At 46.9% G+C, this 21,253-nt stretch overlaps 1 protein-coding gene across 3 annotated transcripts in view; it reads left to right on the forward strand.

Annotated features, from left to right (window-relative positions):
* Positions 1–21,253, forward strand: part of IRF1-AS1 (IRF1 antisense RNA 1) — a 66,919-nt gene that overhangs the window by 29,754 nt on the left and 15,912 nt on the right. The window contains exons 2-3 of one of the 3 annotated variants that reach the window (XR_010112126.1): positions 10,826–10,865; positions 18,129–19,274. The exons of 1 other annotated variant lie outside the window; for it this stretch is intronic. The gene's annotated coding sequence lies outside the window, so the exon portion shown is untranslated. Of the gene's footprint in view, positions 1–10,825; positions 10,866–18,128; positions 19,275–21,253 lie in introns of those variants that run through there. One more of the 3 variants, XR_010112125.1, reaches the window with a different exon arrangement.

A 21,253-nucleotide genomic window follows, 5' to 3' on the forward strand; every position in this document is an offset into this window, starting at 1 on the left:
TTTGACTCCACCCTGGGCTTCTGAGTTCTTAAGAGAGGGTGGCACATGGAAAAAGTGGTGGTGAGGGGCAAGGAACAGGGACAAAAAAGGAACCTGGGTCCTTAAGAGATCACTTAGTTGTTTTACCCAAGACTTGGCATACAAAAATATCAGAAATGAGTGTCTGCTGCCAAGTGGGGTCACTGCACGTCCTAGAAAAAAAGTATGCCTTCATCTGCAGTGACACACAGCCATGGTGTTGGGACTGGCACACTGCATCTCTAAGCCGCCAAGAGCTTGACCCTGGATGGGAAGAAAACTGCCCCAGAGATGCTGGAGCTGGCTTTATGAGCTGGCTTTATGCTGGGGAGGTGGATGGCAGATCGCATCCATCTGGTAGGTTGAGGTCCTCTTGGCAAGCCTACTACTATCACCTCCCAGCAGAAGAGGACTGCAAACTATCCTTAAAGAGGACTCGGTCCAGTGGGTCTTACCTTTTTTTGAGGTCACACACCCCTTCCAGAATCTAATGGCACACATAGACCCTTTCCCCAGGAAAATTCACAAACATCCAGAGTTTCATATGCCACTAAGGGATTTAAAAGACCCTGCAAAGGACACTGCAAACTCATAACCTTGAGTCCAAGATCTATTTTTTTTTTTTTTTTAGGGAAGTCAATTGTATGATGTAGCTTGTGACTCCCAGGGTATTGTTCTACTCAAACTGGGGAAAACATGGGGAAAGTTTCTGGATCTAGACTTCATACACAAGCATCACAGGGGATTTTGAAAGTGATGCAGCATCGTGAAATGAGCATAGGGATCGTTTGGAGTCGAGCGCTTGTTATTTGAAGCTCCTCCTGTCTATGTGGTGACTCAAGGAGGGGAGAATTTCCCCTTTGTGAGCCAGCTGGACAAGTGTCAGCACTGCTGTCTTTGCAGGCTCTGGCACAGAGGAGCAGGGCCTGGACTAAAGGGAGTCTCCAGGGTTTGGGGGTCAGACCCAGCTTAACACACATGAAAAGGAGTGATCTTTCTCTTAAGCCATTGAGCCAGGGTCCCTCTACACCCTACAGAGCCCTTTCCACCACCTGGCGCAGCATCTGATCCAAACAGGGCGCATGTTTGTTGCACTGCCTGGGGGTTCAGCTCCCATCCATACCACAACACAGGACAAGGCCCGGGCTTTGCACAGCACAGTCAAGTGAGCACACTCTCATGATCTGATGCAGTCCTTCTCCCACACCCACCATCCAATTTTTTCCTTCACTTCTTTGTCTTTTTTAATATTAGTAATTTTTGTTATTTCTGTTAACTGGACTTCTTGGAATTAAGATTACTTAAGCAGGATACACTAGCCATAGATGAAAAGATGGGTAAATTGAACATTTATGAACTTTTGTTCATCAAAAATACCATTAAAGAGTGGAAAGGCGTCTGGGTGCGGTGGCTCACACCTGTAATCCCGGCACTTTGGGAGACTGAGATGGGCGGATCACAAGGTCAGGAGTTCGAGACCAGCCTGGCCAATATGGTGAAATCCCGTCTCTACTGAAAATACAAAGATTAGCTGGGCATGGTGGTGGGCACCTGTAGCCTCAGCTACCCGGGAGGCTGAGGCAGGAGAATTGCTTGAACTCGGGAGGTGGAGGTTGTAGTGAGCCGAGATCATGCCATGCACTCCATCCTGGGTGAGAGAGCGAGACTCTGTCTCAGAAAAAAAAAAAAAAAAAAAAAAAACCGAGTGGAAAGGTGAGCCAGAGACTGGGAGAGGAGAGGATATTCTCTGTAACATATCCGACAGATGACTGGGGCTTATATCCAGAAGGTCCAAAGAATTCCTGTAAGTAAATAAGAAAAAAGCAAATAGGCAAAAGTCTTAAACAGGAACATCTTAAAAGTGGATATATAAATAGCCAATAAGCAAATTAAAATGTAAAAGATACCACTCTATACCCACAGGAAGGACTAAAATTGAAGACTGATAATACCAAATGTTGGCAAACTCTTTTATATGCTGGTGGGAGTGTACACTGGTACAATCACTTTGGAAAACTATTTGATAGTATCTACTAAAGCTAAGACTATACCCATTCCATAAACCATCAGTTTCACCTCTAGGTACATACTCAAGAGGAATGAGTGCGAATGTCCAGAATGTCCACCAGCGGACATAAACCAAAATGTTTTTGTCTTATGTCTAATAGTCTCTTTCTCCATAAGAGCCCCAAACTAGAAACAACACAAATGGCCATCAACAGTAGAATGGTTAAATTGTGTCATATCTACACAATGGGATACAACACAACAATCTTAAAAAAGAACAAACTGTGTCTATACATAACAGCATACATGGATAGCACAGATAATGTTTAGTGGGAAGAAGCCAGACACCCGAAAGGTACATTGTATGATTCTATTTATATGAAGTTTAAAAACAAATAAAATTGGCCGGGTGCGGTGGCTTATACCTGTAATCCCAGCACTCTGGGAGGTCAAGACAGGAGGAATGCTTGAGACCAGGAGTTTGAGACCAGCCTGGGCAACATAGCAAGACTCTGTCTCTTTAAAAAAAAAAAAAAAAATAGCTGGGCATGGTGGCACATGCCTGTAGTCCTAGCTACACAAGAGGCTAAGGCGGGAAGATTGCTTGAGTCTAGGCGTTTGAGGCTGCACTGGGCTGTGATCGCACCACTGCACTCCATCCTAGATGACAGAGCAAGACCCTGTCTCAAACAAAAGGCAAAAACAGGTAAAATTAATCTCTGGTGATGGAAGTTAGAACAGAGGTTACTTTTTGGGTGGGTCCCAACAGGAAGGGGCATGAGGGGGCCCCCTGTGGTTGGAAGCATTCTGTCTCAGTGCTACTCAAAGTATTGCAATTGCCAGCCACCTTGCCATTCACCCCACTGGCTCCTGGATGATAAGTATAAGGGTGCACCTTTGTCTGAACCCCAGTGCCTAGCACAGCCCCCGCCATGTAGAGCAGATCCTCAGTGGACATTTATTCAAAGAATGAGCAAATTGCGCCAGGCGCAGTGGCTCACTCCTGTAATCCCAGTACTTTGGGAGGTTAAGGTGGGTGGATCACTTGAGTCTAGACCGAGACCAGCCTGGCCAATATGGGGAAACCCTGTCTCTACTAAAAATACAAAAATTAGCCGGGCGCAGTGGCACAGGCCTGTAATCCCAGCTACTTGGGAGGCTGAGGTGGGAGGATGACATGAGCCCAGGAGTCAGAGGTTGCAGTGAGCCAACATCATGCCACTGCACTCCAGCCTGGGCAACAGAGCCAGACCTTGTTTCAAAAATAAAAAATAAAAAAGAATGAGTGAAGTAAGACATGGCCTTTACAGAGTAACATTTGTGTGTTAGAGGGGAATCAGTGTGGGAAGGCAGTTAACAACTGCTCAAAGTTTACTATAAAACAAAGCAGAAAATACATGATGCAAAGAGAAGCAGAAATGAAGGTCTTTCACTAGAATGGGGGATGGGGTGACAAAGAAGCTGTCGGTTCAAGGAAGAGGCCTTCACAAGTACTTGGGGGACTACGGGGGCTTCCCAAAAGAGATGGTATTGAGCTGAACTTTGAAAGGTGGTTGAGATTACAATAGGCAGAAAATGGCTGAGAAAGGCAACCTGGGCTCAGGGAATGGCTCACCCAGTGGTTCTCAAACTTTAGTGCAACCAAAATCACCTAGAAGACTCATTAAAACAGTTTGCTGGGTCTCATCCCACAGGTTCCAATTCAGGAGGTCTAACAAGTCCCAGGTGATGCTGATGCTGCTGGTCTGGGGACTATTCTTTAAGAACCCCTAGCTTAAGCCAAAGCCAGCCTGTCCAGGCAACTGCATCTCCCTTTGGGCACTGTGTTAAGTGAGTGAAGGGCAAGATGAGAGGGAGGTGTGGATGGACAGGTGGAGTGGGCCAGAGGGAGGTGTGGATGGACAGGTGGAGTGGGCCAGAGCCTGAGACCTTTGGCTACTGTCTGCAGAGTTTAGGCCTAATTCTGTAGACTTAATTTAGGGCCTCAATAGATGGACATAGTGTAATGACCTGTTCTCTAGGGAAGTCCTACTCCAGGGTTTATAACACCCTCTACCTGAAGCTTAAAGCTGTACGCACAGGCAGGTGATAAGTTCATACTGAGTTTGGTCCTACAGAGACAAGCCCTGCACTGTCCCCCACAGCATACCTGCCAGGGGAGACACAGTTTACACTGATAGACTGAAGCAATTGAAGCAAGGCACTATTTTAAATGTGCACCATCAGGATTATTTGTAGCCATGCATGCAGTGGGGATGGCAAGTGGAAGAGGAATCAGTCAATCTGACCATTCAGGCAAAAGCAGCAGTTTTGGTCTCAATAAAGAGATAATTGGTCTGTTTGTTTGTTTGTTTGTTTTTTCTCATATTGTAGGTCCCTTCCAGATTCCCAGGGGCAAGGATTTATACCACATCCCCAGTCCATTTTTGTCACTAGGGAAGCACCTAGATCCAGGTAGTTTCCTCCAAGTGGTGTCTCTTTGGCTAAGAAAGGGAGAGTGTGCTGGGAGTGGTGGCTCACGCCTGTAATCCCAGCACTTTGGGAGGCCCAGGCAGGCAGATCAACTGAGGTCACGAGTTTGAGACCAGCCTGGCCAACGTGGCAAAACCCTATCTCTACTAAAAATACAAAAATTAGCCAGGTGTGGTGGTACATGCCTGTAATCCCAGTTACTCAGGAGGCTGAGGCCAGAGAATCAATTGAACCCAGGAGGCGAAGGTTGCAATGAGCCGAGATTGTGCCACTGCACTCCAGCCTGGGCAATAAGTGAGACTCCATCTCAAAAAAAAGGGAAGGAAGAAAGAAAGGAGGGAGGGAGAGTTTGTTGCCTGGGGAGGGAGCACCCTCTGTGGATGCTATGGATGTCCTTGTCAGAACCATCCTGGTCAGGACACACTGGACATTGGCCCTTTCCCTGATGACCCAGACATGCAAGGCGGATGCCATCTGTCATCCTGCCTACTGGCTTTTGGTTACACCTTCAATAAGCTGTACTTACTGAGTATCAACTCTCTGTAAAGTAATCTACTGGTTGTAGTAGAGACACAAGGATGGATCAGCCATGGACCCATCCTCCAGAAACATACAACATAATAAGAGGTGAGTGACATTAAAACCCTACTACCTGATGCCTGTTCCCTCCCTCTGCATCCCTGGCTTGAGTCTAGCTGCTTCTTCTCCCTAATGCCCTGATGCTGGAGGCTGGGAGCTCTCACTCATTCAGCCTTCACCTCAGCAGGTATCACAGGGGTCCTGGGCTCACGGGGTGAGTACATCAAGATGTGTGTGGTCTGGTAGGGAGCCTTCCCGCCCCATAGCTGGAGATAGGCCAGCTCCTGAGCAGGTGCTCTACAGCCATCATCCTGCTGCTGGGGCCACAACAATCAACTCTGGGCCACCGATCCCCAGTCCCCTTGCTGGCTGGGCTCCACACCAGTAGAGGGAACCTGGGGGCCCCCTTTGCCTCAGCCTATGCCGAACTAGAGGCCTCTGGGGGTCACAGCTGCTGCATGCACGATGATCCACGGGGAGTCAGGATGGGGCTGAGGCAAGTGCAGTGTCCTGCTGCCTCCCCAAGCACCTCCTTCCTCTCGAAGCTCTGCCTGCCTTTTTCTCAGGGACATGAGAATTGGCTCACTTCCTTCTCACCTCCAACTCCCTTTTGCAAGAGAAACATCTAGAATAGAGTTGTTGGTCAAACTGTAAAATATTTGAAGACATCTATTCTGAGCCAAATATAAGTAACCAATGGCCTGTGAGACAACCCTCAGGAGATCCTGAGAACACGTACCCAAAGTGGTCAGGCCACAATTTGGTTTTATACATTTTAGGGAGACATAGCCATCAATCAATGCATATAAGATGTACATTGGTTCTGTCCAAAAAGGCAGGACAACTAGGTTGGGGAGTGGGGGTGGTTTCAAGTCATAGATGGATTCAAAGATTTTTCTGATTGACAATTGGTTGAAAGAGTTATTATCAATAAAAAGCAACAGAAAGGAATGTCTGGGTTATGATAAGGGGCTATGGGGACCAAGGTTTTATTATGCAGATGAGGCCTCCAGGTAGCAGGCTTCAGAGAGAATGGACTGTAAATATCTCTTATCAGTCTTAAAGAGTCAGTAATTCCAAAAGGGAAGAGGGTATAACGAGGCATGTCTGGCTCCCCCTTCCCATCATGGCCTAAACTAGTTTTTCAGGTTAACTTTGGAATGCCCTTGGCCAAGAGGAGGGGTCTATTCAGACGGTTGGGGGTGCCTTGGAATTTTCTTTTTGGTTTACAGAACACAGGCCCAGAAATGAGAACCAGGTTTAGGTCTTGCTCTCCTACTCTCCACTGTGTGACTTGGGCAAGGCATCTAATCTTTCTAAGCCTCAGTTTTCTCATTTGTAGAATGGAAATAATGCCCTTGCTTACTTCATAGTGTCATTCAGAGGCACAGACGATAGAGAGGCAAAATTCTTGTCTTTAACTGCCCTGAAGCTTCATGGAGGAGTTGGACAAGTACACACACAATGTGCTGCATACTACACCAGAGGTATGTCTGGGGTGTGGTAGTAGCAGTGTGGAGGTAAACTAGTTCTGCCAAAAAGAGGAGACTGCAAAGCATGGGGCGTGGTGGAAGTAGCCCTCCAGGGCTTTGGACTCTAATGTTTCTCAAACAGTAGAGTGTTAACTGTATTAAGTTGTATTTAGTCCCTACAACAAACCTGTGAGATAGGTGTCATCCATTTCACATATGAGCAGCTGAGGCTCAGAAAGGATCATGCATTGGCCTGGTCTGGTATTTATAGAGCCCCTGTTGAATGCTAAGGGGCGCAAATCTAAGTTCCTTCCTCATAGCTCACATTCCACAGGTGAAGTCACTTGCCCAAGACGAGGCTGGAATGTCAGAGCCTGGATTCAAACCCTCATCTGGTGGCCTCCCACCTTACCCTAGAACTCACTAGCCCTCAGGACATCCTCTTACGGGGAGCATAGACTGTCCCTGCCAGCCCCTGTGGGGAATTTGAGGATTTAGGGAAAAGGCTGGGTCAGGGATAGGGCAGGCCCTGCTATTCCTATGGAACCTTCTGTTTCCTGAGCATTCCCTGGCAGCCCCTCCCCAAAGAGAGATTGAAGGCCTGACCGTGCCAATGTTTTCCCCAGGGAGGGAGGGCAGGAGAAGCTTCCCCAGGGGATTTCAAGGGAGGATGGAGGTGGTCTCTATTCTGGGGTCAGAGAGTGACACCCTCTTCCTGCTGAGGTGGGGAATCCCCTTGGATTTCTCTGGGTTTATGGGAGAGGCCTATTGTTTTCGTACTGATCAGGCCCTCAGGGGAGGAAAACTCAAGACCTGGTACGTCATAGGACTAAATCAGCCTCTGGCATCTGAGTGGCTCCTTAGGCTTGGGGCTCATTCCTGCCCTCCCATGCCCTCAGCCTCAGGCTGCCATGAGACCCATGGCACTGCCACTGGGCAGTGACATTTTGTTTTAACCCAAGGAAATAAGAGATTGGCAAACCCCCGTCTCCAAGGAAAAAAATACAGGATTGTTCATTAGAGCATTTGCTGGTAGTAACAATCATAGGAAACAATGTAAATGGCCAATGTTTAGGAATTAAATAAAATATGGTAAAAATCTACATATAATGAAATACTTTTAATGCAGCCATTTAAACTCATTATGTAGAAGAAAATTAATTTCATGAGAAGAGTGCTTTATAACAGATTTAGTCAAAATTCAGATCATAAAACACAATGTACATGATCTCATTTTTAACCCAAGGGAATAAGAAAAAAAATACCTATATATATGCATAGAAGAATGTCTAGAAGGATGCATCCAAAGTTAATTGTAGTTATTTCTGGGTAGTAGAATGACACGTTTTCTCCTGTTTTCAATATTTCCAAGTTTCCTTCAGTGAAAATGCATGTATTTTGTAATCATGGAGAAAAAGTTCCCATGGTGTGTATTGGCGAGAGAAGAGAAGGATTGTTTCCTTTTGGCTTTGCACTTAGATGGCCCAAGGCCTTGGCCTTGTTCCAAGAGTGCAGATATTGTAGAAGCCACGGGGAAGGCTGGGAGCAGCAGAGGAGAGGCCAGCTTGAGGAGAATAAGCTGGGCATCGCTGTCTAGGTGTCATCCTAAATGTCACCTCCCAGAGAGGCACCTGACCACACAGCCTGGCGAAAGGAGGTCGCTCCCACACTTACTCTGTATGTTTCACCCCAGCTTACTGTCTTCATAGCACCCATCTGCATCTGAAGTTACCTGCCTGCATATCCATTTCCTTGGTGATTATTTATCTCCTGCACAGAAGGCAAGCTCTCCAAGAGCAGAGTCCCTTGCTCACTCTGACTTCCCATTAGGAGAAAGGTCCCAAGCCAGATCTTGGTCAACAAGCAACTGAGGACTTGCTCAGCAGCCCCAAGCTATGGGCATTTATCCTAAGGCTACACACAGCAGTGAGAAAAAGGAAATAACTTCATAGGAATCTAGAAACAGGTGGAGAGCTAGCTTATAGGACCAGACCTGGGTGGTGCTCAGCAAGCTGGAGGACCTGGCCCAGTGTTAGTAACAACAGCGACCACGTACAGGTGTTGAGGAAGTACTAGCTTTGTGTTGTCTCTTAAGGTGGAACCAATGTAGGTTAGATCCCTCTCCCTCTGCTTCCAGCCCTCCTGCTGTCACCAGCCAACTCCATCCCTCAGCTCCCAAATTCAGCTCCTCTCTTTAGAACCTGCTGTAGTCAGATTCTCACTCCAACTGTTCCACTGCATCATCCCTGACCAAGATCACCTGTGACTCCAAGATGCTAAATCTCTGTCTTCATATTATTAAATAGTTGATCTATCACAGTGGACTATGCCATCCTCCTCAGAAGTCTTTCTCCAGGTTTCCCTCCTACTGTACTTGCTAGTCCTTTTCAGTCTCTTTTGCTGAGCTACTGAATGGGGCTCAGCCCCTTGCACAGCTTCCCTGGTTTTTTTTTTTTCCTTTTTTTTTTTTTTTTTTTTTGAGACAGAGTCTTGCTCTGTCACCCAGGCTGGAGTACAATGGCACAATCTCCGCTCACTGCAACCTCTGCTTCCTGGGTTCAAGTGATTCTCCTGCTTCATCCTCCTGAGTAGCTGGGGTTACAGGCACCCACCACCACACCCAGCTAATTTTTGTATTTTTAGTAGAGACGGGGTTTCACCAGGTCGGCCAGGCTGGTCTCAAACTCCTGACCTCAGGTGATCCACCCGCCTTGGCCTCCCAAAGTGCTGGGATTACAGGCGTGAGCCACCGCACCCAGCTGACAGCGTCCCTATTGACATCCACCCTCTTGATGATCTCATCCTGTGTCACAGCTTTAAAGAACTATGTGCTGAGCACTCACAAATACTCATTTCCAGCCTGGACCTCTCCCCAGATTCACAGTTCCACCTGCCTACAGTCTTCTCCACTTAAGTGCCTAAAAGGCATCTCACACTTACGTCCAAAACAGCATTCCTTATCTCCCCACAAAACATGCTCCATCTGTAGGCTTCCATTCAGAAAATGGCAATTCCATCCTCCCAGTTGCTCAGGCCAAAACTGGGAATCTTCCTGCTGCTCCCAGCCAACTCTGTCTCCTAGTTCACAGCTTCAGCTCCTTTCTTTTTAACCTGCTCCAGTCAGGTTCTAATCCCATTCTTTTTAATCTCTCACTTCCAATCCATCAGCAAATCCTCCATGCTACTGCTCTGGTCCAAGCCACCATTGTCTCTTGCCAAGATTTCTGCCATAGCCTCCTAACTGGTTCTACTCTTTCTCTCAGTTTATTCTCAACACAGCATCCAGAGTGATCCTGTTAAAATGTGAGTCACATCATGTCACTTCTCTGTAAAAAACCCTCTAGTGGCTCCTGTCTCAGAATCAGAGCCCAAGTTCACACAAGGACCTCCCTTGAATGCCGTGAACACTGTGGAGCCTCTCGCTACCTCTCTGATCCCTCTCCTGCTTCTCCCTTATTCTCTCTACTCTGGCTACACCACCCTCCTCACTTATCTCTTAACACATCAGACAGGCCCTCACTGCCAGGCTGTTGCACTTGCCATTCCCTCCACCTGGGAAGCTTCTTCCCCGTTAATTCTCAGGGCTCATGTCCTCACTTTTTTCAGGTAACTTTGTTCATAATTTACCTTCTCAGGTGTCTAGCCTTCTCTGGACACACATTTTAGAATTTTTACACCCCTTCTCACCTTCTGCCCCAATATTCCTTACCTCTCTCTCCTGCCTTATTTTTTCCTCCCTAGGATTTACCACTTCTGATTCCTATATTTTTAATTTATGTATCTTGTTAGTTTTTGGTCTCTTCACTACCACCACCGCCCCACCCCCCTACCCAGTAGACTTCAAGCTCCATGAGGGCAGGGTGTTAGCCTTTTTAGTCCAATGCTCTATTCCCAGAGCCCTAGGACAGTGCCTGGCATATAGTAGGTGCTCAGTAAATAGCTGATGAATGGATATATCCATGGAAATGAATGAAGGGACAACTTATTTTTTATACAAGGCCTTGAGACAAAGTGGGAAGGGCACTGAGGTTTCTGCCAGTATAGGAGCATTAACAGGCCGAATGAGAAAGAAACCCTCTGAGTGGAGAATGCCGCTGGGTGGAAGCTTGTGCCCGTGTCTGCCCTGGGCCAGCATCCTACCAACTCACACCTCAGCAGCTTTCAAAGAACTCACCACAGATGGGCTCTCATATTTCAGCTTCCATCCAGGCTTGCTTTGTTCAAAGGCCCACCTTCAGTGCCCTGCTTCAATCATTTACTTTCCTTGTTTCTTGCAGGTGCCAGAGTTTGTAGCCTATTGGAGGAAAACACACCAAGGTAAGACAACAATAAGACCACATCTTGTTTGGGACTGCCCAACGTAGCCTTGGAAACTGTCCAAGGAAGACCAGGGTGCTAAGTGTTGGCAGCTGGATAAAGGGAAGGCCCAAGAGACTTTGTGTTGACTTCCTGGATAGAGTGAGAGTCCTGGGGACAGTGAGGCAGCTCAGTATAGTCAGTGATGGCTGTGAGGTCTTTAGACTCAGGAAGACAGTGTTTCACTTGGGAAAATGTAGCAGCCTCCCCCAAGCCAGTTGGTTGTGGGCCCACAGCATGGCCCTCCTGCCCTCACTTCCCTACCTCCCTCCGGGTCTCCCCTTCCTCACTTGCCCAGAAGTGCTGCCTGGTCCACTGAAGGCATAGCAGGCTGCTGCAGAGGGTCTAGGGCTTTTTTTTTTCTGAGATGGAGTCTCGCTCTGTCGCCAGACTGAAGCGCAGTGGCACAATCTCGGCTCACTGCAACCTCTGCCTCCCGGGTTCAAGTGATTCTTCTGCCTCAGCCTCCCAAGTAGCTGGGACTACAGGCACGCGCCACCACGCCCAGCTAATTTTTGTATTTGTAATAGAGATGGGGTTTCACCATGTTGGCCAGGATGGTCTCAATCTCTTGACCTCATGATCCGCCCACCTCGGCCTCCCAAAGTGCTGGGATTACAGGCATGAGCCACCGCGCCTGGCCTTTTTTTTTTTTTTTCTAAAGTAAGACTGGTTTAGTTCAAGAGGTATATACTAAGATCTTTCCAGCATAGGGCTTCTCTGATTCTGTGTTTAATCTCAGTCCAAATTTTGTGAAGATCCTCAGCAAATAAATGGATGTGGGAAATGTGTGATTGGGAAAGAGGCAGCTTTTAAAAATGTGTCTGGCCTTTGACCACGCAATTTCACTTTCCAGTATTTATTCTAGGAAAATACTCATACTTGTGCAAAGTTTATATATAAAGATAGTTATAACTGCATTGTTTATCATTTACAAAAAGAAAACATCTGAAAGCCCAACAAGACGGAACTGGTTATTCCACATTGGCACATTCATACAAGGGAATGTCATTAGGAAGAATGATGAAGATAAATATTTATTGATGAGAAAGATATTTGAACATACCATTTTTTAAAAAAAGAAATGGAAAAATCTTACAAACCATTCAAGGAAAGTAGCTTTGGATTCAGCCTGAAGGGTTGAAATCGAGCTTAGTCTCTTAACCAACTTGGGAACTCAGGCAAGTAATGTGATCTCCCTGAACTTGTTTCCTGCCTGTAAATGGGGCACAATAACACCTAGCTTGTGAAGTTGGAAGGATTAAGAGAGATTAACACATCTAAAGGCCTCAGCACAGCCCAGTAGGTGGTGATTGCTCAGTAGCTGGGTGCTTAGATGAGACATGGACTGTGATAGTATTTTTACCCATTTATAAGCCTGGAAACATTCTGGAAATTCATACACCAGCAGTGGAGTTTTCTGACTGATAGAATCATGGGTGATTATTAATATTTTCTTATTTTTCTACAAGGAATATCTCCTGCTTATCTAAGGATGGTATAGTTTAAAAAAAAGTGACAATTTAAAAGGTTAAAAAAAAAACAAACAGTGCATTTCAGCAGGTAAGTTTGCTAAGTAGTCCCTGCACAGAGCTCTGGAGAACTGAGAGAGAGGTGGGAAAGAAAGGGAATAGGGAGAACAATGGGTGAAGGAAAAGAGAAGGGGAGCTCAGACCCCAGGGCTAGTGGCCAAGGAGATGCACCTCGGTGGTAACACTGGAGCCCCACCAAGCATGTGTTTGTCCTCCCATCCCCTATGATTGGCACCTCCCGGGAGAGCTCCAGGTAGGAGATCTTGTAACCCAAGGCTCATCTGTCCCAGCTTCTGATGACAATAAATGTGTGTAGCCTCTTTTAGCTGCCGAGACAGCCTGACTATGGCACGTCCAGGGAGAGGCCCCGTGGCTCTAGTCCTGGGCCTGGCTCATCCACCTTTGGTAAACCCAGCATTGTTTTCCATGTCCGGAGTAGGAGAGGCAGGGCATCCTAGTGAATTCCCAGAAGTCATCCTAAAAGGATTAGCACCTCTCTTCTTTAGCAGCCCAGTAGGATCTATACCCAAGAGATAGGTCTCCCAAGCAAATACAGGCTGCCAGGAAAGGGAAACGGTGACCACTTAAGGGCTGCCATGCCTGGCTCTCATCCCCACCCTCACCCCACCAACTGCCTTAGTGGCCAGTGACATCAGGAGGAACCCTTCCATGCTGATGGTGCTTGTGCCCACCTATGCCAGTTCATTGAGCATTCTTAGAGAGGCATGACTCTTCTACATAAGCAAATTTTCCAAATTATTAAATTTGATCCCATCGCATTGCAGTTTTAAAATTGTACTCTTTTAAATTAATTTCTATTCTATCAAATTTATCAAAATAATGCACAAATTCAAAATAGCTGGAAGAGATGATTTTGAATGTTGTCACCACAAAGAAATGACAAGTGTTTAAGGTGATAGATATGCTAATTACCCTGATTTGATCATGTCATGCTGTATGTATATCTGGAAACATCACACTGCACTGCATAAATATCTACAATTATTATGTATCCATTAAAAACAAAATAAAAAATAATGCATGCATATGGTTTAAATATCAGTTGTACTGAGAAGCCCATAATAAAAATCCCTTCCCCACCTTTCTCACTCCCCCTTTCTATAGGCTTCCTCTTTCAACCATTTACTAGTTTCCATTTCTGTTTATACTATTTTTTGATCTACTGATTTTAGGCATTTGTTGACTTCTTGTGATAGATGAGGATTGAACTTTCCTACAGAACCATCCCCACTTTTCCTCCCTCCATCCTTCCAATAAGAACATAACACAATCTGTGGTTAACTCAATAGTGAATGTGGACATATTCGTCACTGCTGAGTTATGTAGCATCTTTGAGTTCTGGAAGATTTTCTTATATTATTTCTTTAATAATTTTCTTCCCTGTATTTTATCTGTTGGATCATTTGGATTAATGTTTTAGTTTCCTTATATTTTCTCTCCTACTTTTCATCTCTTTGCCTTTTTGGTTTACTTTCTTGGGAAACCTTCATTGACTTCATACTCCAACCCTTCTGTTGATTTTTTTTTTTTATTTTGGCTTTCTTTTTCTAATATCCTAGTACTCATTCTTGTTCTTCCTGTTCTTTTTCAAAAATACCACATTCTTTTTTATGCATATACTATCTCCATCCTATTCTTCTTGAGGCACTATTTATTTTTCATTTGTCCATTTGTCTTAATAGTCTTCTAGTCTCTATTTTGTTTTTGTTTCTACCTGGAGGTGGCAGCGGCGGTGGTGGCTGCATCTTGTTGTTGTTGTTGTTGTCGTCGTCATCCTTCTTCTTCTTCTTCCTTTTTCCTTCTTCTTTCTTCTTCTTCTCCCTCTCTCTGTCTCTCCATCTCTCCTTGTTGGAGGCTTTCCTTAAGTGCCAAATATCTCAGCTATCTGTTGGTATTTATTAATGGAGCAATAAAAGGCTGAACTAAACTCTGCTTGGGGAGAATTTATCAACTGGGGTTTCACTACAGGAAGCAAGCCAGTCTTTTAGTTAACAAGCCTCCAATGAGCACCTTTTCTCTAGAGCTAGGTTTCTTAACCTTGGTACTAGTGACATGTTGGGCCAAAGAATTCCTTGTTGTCAGAGGCTGTCTCATGCACTGTAGAATGTTTAGCAGCACCAGTGACTTCTGCGTACTAAATGCCAGTAGTAACCCCCCTCCCAGAGTTGTGATAACCAAAATGTCTGTAAGCATTGCCAAATGTCCCCTGGGGGACAAAATCACCCTGTTGAGAACCACCACCCTGAAGCCATTCAGCTCCTCAAGAGAAGCATTCTAACTCCTAGTTCTAGTTATTGAACGCTACATAACAAACCACCTCAAAACTTAGTAGCATAAAACAACAACCATTTTTTGGGCCACTGTCAAGGAGTCAGAAGGGCAATTCTCTGCTCTACGATGGCTAGGATGACTGGAATGACTCGAGGTGACTGGAATAACTGGGAGTTGGAACAGCTGGGGCTGAAGGGTCCACTTGTAAGATGGTTGTTCACTTGGCAAAGAGAGCTGGAAGCCTGGGCTCAGCTGGGACTGTTGACCAGAGAGACTACACATGATGTCTCCAGCACCATGGCCTGGTCATTGGACCTCTTACGAGGCACCTCAAGTCTCTGGTGTGAGTGTTCTGGCCAGCAAGACAGAAGCTGCATGGCTGTGTATGTCTCAGCCTTGGAAGTCACATAGCTCATTTCCACTGTAGTCAGAAATCCACACAGGTTCAGGGAAGGAGACACAGACCCACCTCTCCATCGGAGAAATGTCAAAGAATTTGCAACCATCTTTTAAATTCACCATACCCTCATCCAGAGTGATATATACCTGGGGTGGGGCGGGGCAAGGTAAGTGGGTGGGACATTGAGTCCCATGCTTCATTCTTCAGACTTTTCCCTCACCTCCCTGTTTTCATCCCTGTATTCATCTGCCCTCCCTCCTGCCTGTCTCTCTCCTGTTCAGTGTCTTTGTCTCCAGCTGTGTGGGGCAGGGTGTGGAGGTGAGACCTGGGGAGGATTTCAACCAGTTTCCTCCATTCATTACCCCCACTGGCTGCTGTACCTCAGCCCCACCAGCCACAACACCTGGACTCCCCAAGTCTGAGCTCCTCCTGCAGGGTTCCAGGGGTAAAGTGGCTTGCCTCCTGTCAGTGTGCCCCTCTGCAAGCCCTTCAGAGCCTAGCTTCCTCCATGTCAGTCATTATTCCTCCACCTGCCTCCCAGCTTCCTGTAGTTTGGGGAACTCTTTCAGCCACTCATGTCTCCTTTACCATTCTCTTTGCCTTTGAGAGTTAATACCATTTGGTTGTTTGTTTGTTTGAGACAGAGTCTCGCCTTGTCACCCAAGCTGGAGTGCAGTGGCACAATCTTGGCTCATTGCAACCTCTGCCTCCCGGGTTCAAGCAATTCTCATATCTCAGCCTCCCGAGTACCTGGGACTACAGGCATGTGCCACCATGCCTGACTACTTTTCGTATTTTTAGTAGAGTCGGGGTTTCACCATGTTGGCCAAGCTGGTCTCAAACTTCTGATCTCAAGTAATCCACCCTCCTCATCCTCCTAAAGTGCTGGGATTACAGGCATGAGCCACCGCGCCTGGCCCCATTTGATTTTTTTAAGAGACAGGGTATCACTTCATCGCCCAGACTGGAGTACAGTGGTGTGACCATAGCTCACTGCAGCCTCAAACTCCTGGGCTCAAGTGATCCTCCCAACTCAGCCTCCTGAGTAGCTGAGACTCCAGGTACACACCACCACACCCAGCCAATTTTTTTTTTTAAGACAGGGTCTTGCTATGTTGCCCAGGCTGGTCTTGAACTTCTGGACTCTAATGATCCTCCTGCCTTGGCCTACCAAAGTGCTGGAATTATAGGCGTGAGCCACTGCACCTGGCCCCATTTGATTTCTAGACTAGCATTTTAGTGGTGCTTCAGGAGAGAAAGGAAACTAGGAGTGTAAATAACTGATGTGTTGAACTGGAAACCCTGTTGTACCTCTCTTCTATGGATCTATCTCTACATTGTGTTATAGTCTTCCCTGCCCTGTAACAGCTCTGTGAAGCAGTACAGTGACATTTAACCTTCTGTTGATCATTCAGAGTCCTCCTTGTGAAAATACTTGTTTACCTTGGAATTATTAAGCTATTAAGCTATTACCTTGGAATTATTAAGTAAAGCTATTTGTTCTTCCATAATGAGGACCCCAGTCATTTTGCTGGGATTCTTTAAACCTTTCTTCGTGGCCGCCTCTGTCCCTGGCTGCCTTTCATCCTATGTATTTGTGGTGAGAGTGCCACATTACAGCACGTTAGCTTCTGATGTACTCTTTTCAAATGGCCAGCCCCGGTGACTCTGCCGGGCATTGTTTGTTTGCCACCCCCCTACACATCCCTGCTCCTGTTGATTTTTTGCTCTTTCCCACTCCTCCCAGGATTTGACCTTTGTGGATTCCATCAGCCAGGCTCCAGGTCCCCAAGCTTCCAGTTGGGTTTGGCCAATTGAAGACCCCTCCCCTGACCAGAGGTTGGAGGCTGGGAGGGGAAATGGGAGGTGCTTTATCCCCCCAGCTCCCTCCCTTGCCAGGTCTCAGGTCAATAGTGCCTGTGTTTTTCACCCTAAAACCACAGCTCCTGCCGGCAGTCCCCTCCTACAGGTCTCTCTGGGTTCCAGGAGCCCTCCCACCTCCTCCCCGGGGATTGGTGGTCACAGCTCCCACTGTTGCTGGCTGCAGGATGCTTCACCTTTCCTTGAGGGTTTCTCTTCATCTTGCTCACCCTTGGAAACGGTCCTTTCCTCAGTCTCTCCTGTTACCAGTGGAGTGTGCATCTGTTTCCTGCTGGGACTGTGATCAATACAGCAACCTTTTCTGATTTGCATCTAAAACAAGGATACTCAAGCAGAGAGGGTATCAACATTTAAAAAAAGTAAAACAAGAATAAATAGTCCCTGAGTGAGCCCTGAGAGACTCTCTTAGGCGAGAGTCTGGGTGTGAGCTTTGTGACTTCTCTAGGCTACGCAAGGGCTTTTGTTTGTTCATGTCGATGTTTTTAACTATAATGCAGATAATAGAGGGCAATAGATTAGTGACTTCTGTACTTACTGGAGTGATTTGAGAAGGAAAATAAGCATGTAAATCAAGGGAAGCCAGGATCACTCACTCTCCTGGTCCCAGTCAGCCCTCGTTTTTGTTTAATTTGTGTATTTCGAAGCACACATATCTCTAGGGAAAAAAATGAAATCAAGAACTCCTCCTGGCCACCGGTTTCCTGAAGCATGAAAAGGAAACATTTCATAAATGCTTTGTAAAGAAGACAACAGGAAGGGGTAGTGTCACTGGCTGGCAAGAGCTGCTGTTGTGGTATTTCACAGACAAGGGAGGTGACGTGGCACATGGGGGCTGAGGTCCCAGCCAGAGGCCACACAGGCACAGGCCTCAGAGCCCAGGCCTCCCTCTGGCCTGTAGACCCTCAGCCCTACTGGACAGGAGGAAAAGGCCTAGGGGACATTGCCCCCATTTCACAGAGAGGAGGCTGAAGCCAGTGAAGCAGAGAGTTGCAGCTTCAGTGGGGAGACACTGTTATGCCCCGCCTGTCTTATTCATGCTTCTTTTACCTGTAGGGTTTTTTTTTACATGGATACCCTTGAGTGATAGAGCCTTCATCAGCTTAGCTTGTCCTCTTGCAGCCTACGCCACTCTGTGCCCTTTAGCCAAGGAAGCCCAGCTGAGGCCCCGCAGCGTCCCTGCCCAGCAGAGCTACAGGAGGCCCGAGGCCCCTTCCTGTTCACTCTTGCTCTATAGACGCCACGCTGCAAAGCAGATGTGCAGGGACACCACCTGAAGACCCAGCCTGCAGCTCAGCCCTACACACTGTGGATGGTGGAGATCCCAGAGGGCCAAGAGAAGCTTATTGAGACTTCTCTGCACTGCCCCTCCCACAGCAGGAGGTTCATGGCCCATGCATTTCTGGGAGGGTTGACAGGGCCCAGGTTGTGGAATACCTGTCTGTGAGCCCCATGTCCTGTCTTGTCGCAGCTGCCTGTAGTTTGACAGAGTATGCTAGAGGTCAGCCATTGCTAGGGAGGCTGCCACTAACCACACAGAGAGGAAGGAAAATTCTCAGCCACAGCACTTAGAGCTGAGCCTGACATGGTCCTCAGCAAGATGTTGCAAGTTCCTAATCTGAACACAGAGGCCAGGGAGTAAGCATCATCTGGAGCCCAGAGCTGACTGTCATTACCCACAAACATAAACACCCTGAGTCAGGCCTTCTCCCCACCCTGCCGAGGTTGTCAGAGCCTCAGCACTGGCTCTGCCCTGGGTGGCAGCCCCTGGGAAGCCCAGCTGCCACCTCTCTACAAATGGCCCTGTAGAAGCTGTGCTCAGTGATCCACTTCCTGGGGGGGGGCTGGGCCCACCTTGTTGCCATTACACCCCATTACAAACTGACGCAACCAGCTTTCAACAGACACTGCCAAGGAAGATACACATTACAACAGCATGCTGCAATACCTCTGCCTGTGCAAGAGACTGACCCACATCCAAAAAATGGACATCTTCCCACCCCAGTGTCTCACTCCACTGAGCTGGAAGTGGCCTTTGTCAGGACCCTGTGAGGTCTTGAGTGGATCTGCTTTTCCCAAGATATTAAACCAGTGACTTTAAATCCTGGCTGCATATTACCATCATCTGGGATATTAAAAAATACTGATGCCTGGATCTTGCTCCCACCCAAAGAGTCTGACTGAATTGATGTGGTTTTCAAACATTTTGTAAGTGTTTGTTAAAGGATGACATATATGCAAAAAAAAAAAAAAAAAAAAAAGCACAAACCATAAGTGTAAAGCTCAGTGAATTTTCACAAAATGAATTTACCCCGAGTAACCAGCATCCAAATCATGAAACAGAACATCACCAGCAACCCCTGGTACCCCTTCCACTTACTACCTGGCTCCAAAGGCTAATGTCCATTCTGGCTTCTAATGGTGTACAGTCATTTCTCCTGTTTTCAAACTTTATATGATGTAAATGGAATCAGGCAGTATATATCCTCTTGTTATGTTTGTGAGATGATTCATCCAAGTTGTTACTTAGAGCTGCAGTTTATTCACTCTTCTTGCTATAGAGTATTCCACTCTATGGATATTCCTCGATTTATCCATTCTACTGTGATGCATTTTTGGATATTCGAGTTGTTATTTATAATTTGGAACTATTCTGACTATTGCAATGACATGCTAGTGTGTATTTTTGGAGTACATGTATATCCATTGCTGGGGAAGCATGGATATGAGTATGTTCAGCTTTAGTACCTTATGCCAAATAATGTTCCTAGGTGGCTGTACCCATTTACACTCCCTCCAGCAATGTATGAGAGTTCTGGTTGCTTCACATTTTTGCCAACCATAGATATTTTCTATCTTTTTCATGTTAGCCATTCTGGCAGGTATGTAGTGGTATCACAGTGTGGTTTGAATTTGCATTTCCCTGATGACTAATACAGCTGAGCAACCTTTCATATGTTTGTTAGCCATTTAGATCTTCTCTTTGCAAAGTGCCTGTTGGAATATTTGGACGTGAGTATTTTTAAAAAGCTCCTTAGGTAACTCTACTGTGTAGCCAAGGTGGAAAACCACTGAACTAAAACCACAAATTAGTATCTGCGTCTCCCTTTCTTCATGATTTGCCTTTGAACTTAGAGCATTTTGGATCTGAGAGGACCTCGTGGAACTGGGAAAAGATTATATTCACTCCCTACTAAGATGAGCCTGTCAGGAAGAAGCAATTGGAGCTGGCAGTTAAGAATCTTTAGGAATGTGACCTCTACTTCAGAAGGGTCCAGGGAGGGCCTGTGGTGTCCACAGCTGCCACAGACATTTCCTAACCACAAAAATGGCCCCTTGGTGGTCTCCCCAGAGCTCCAGGCAGTCATGGGGAGGAAGCGGAGGGCCCCATGCCAGGTACTTCCCAGTTTCTAGGCCAACATGAATGGGACACAGCTCATATGGGGTTGTGGTTAGACTGGGGACAGTGGAGCATATGTTCTGGGGACCTGGGTGTGGCCAAGGGAGGCCTCCTGTCTGTGGCCTTTGTCCCAGATTGGAAATCAGCCAGTGGGGCTCTCCTACATGGGTCCAGGCCTGGCTAGCTCTTGAATTCTGTGCGTTTGCATGTGGGTCCTTATGCATGCGTCCTAGAGCAGGGTCCCAGGGGGCCACCCCACCCCTCCTTGACCCCTTACTCCTCTAAGCTGGGAAACACGTGGCATGAGAGAACACACTGTGGCTTCTAATGACATCGTGTCTTGATTGCATCCCCATTGCATCATCTGGGCTCATCTCATCCCCACCTCTGGACTGTAACATCATCCCAGGGACTGCCGGACACTCATCTGTGCTCCCCCACAGAGAGTATAATGCCATTTGGTAATTCAGTATAGCCTCTTCCAACTTGAGAAAGAAGATGCATTTCCTTCCCTCAGTCTTGAGCTGTGCAGGTGTCATGCTGAGCTGCCCTGTGTGAGCTCCATGTTGGCACACATCGGTTGCAAGGGGCTCTGTGCAGTGAGTCTGGAGTTGGACCACTGGCCGGGCGCTGGGATGCTAGTGCCTGACTGAGTGTGCACAGAGGCCCCTCAGGCAGAGCCATAGTGGGCGCTGAACCTCCTGGTGAAGTTCACTGCAGTAACTAGAGCTCAGTGGGAGGGGCTGGCCTATCAGCACCTGTCCTGTGTGCTTTTTGAAAAGAGCAGGGTCTACCTTCTGTCAACTGAAGTCCTGCCAGCTGCATGGCATGAGATGAGGGACAAAGT

This window comes from Pan paniscus, chromosome 4 (assembly GCF_029289425.2).
Source record: "Pan paniscus chromosome 4, NHGRI_mPanPan1-v2.0_pri, whole genome shotgun sequence".
In the NCBI taxonomy this organism is placed as follows: Eukaryota; Metazoa; Chordata; class Mammalia; order Primates; family Hominidae; genus Pan; species Pan paniscus.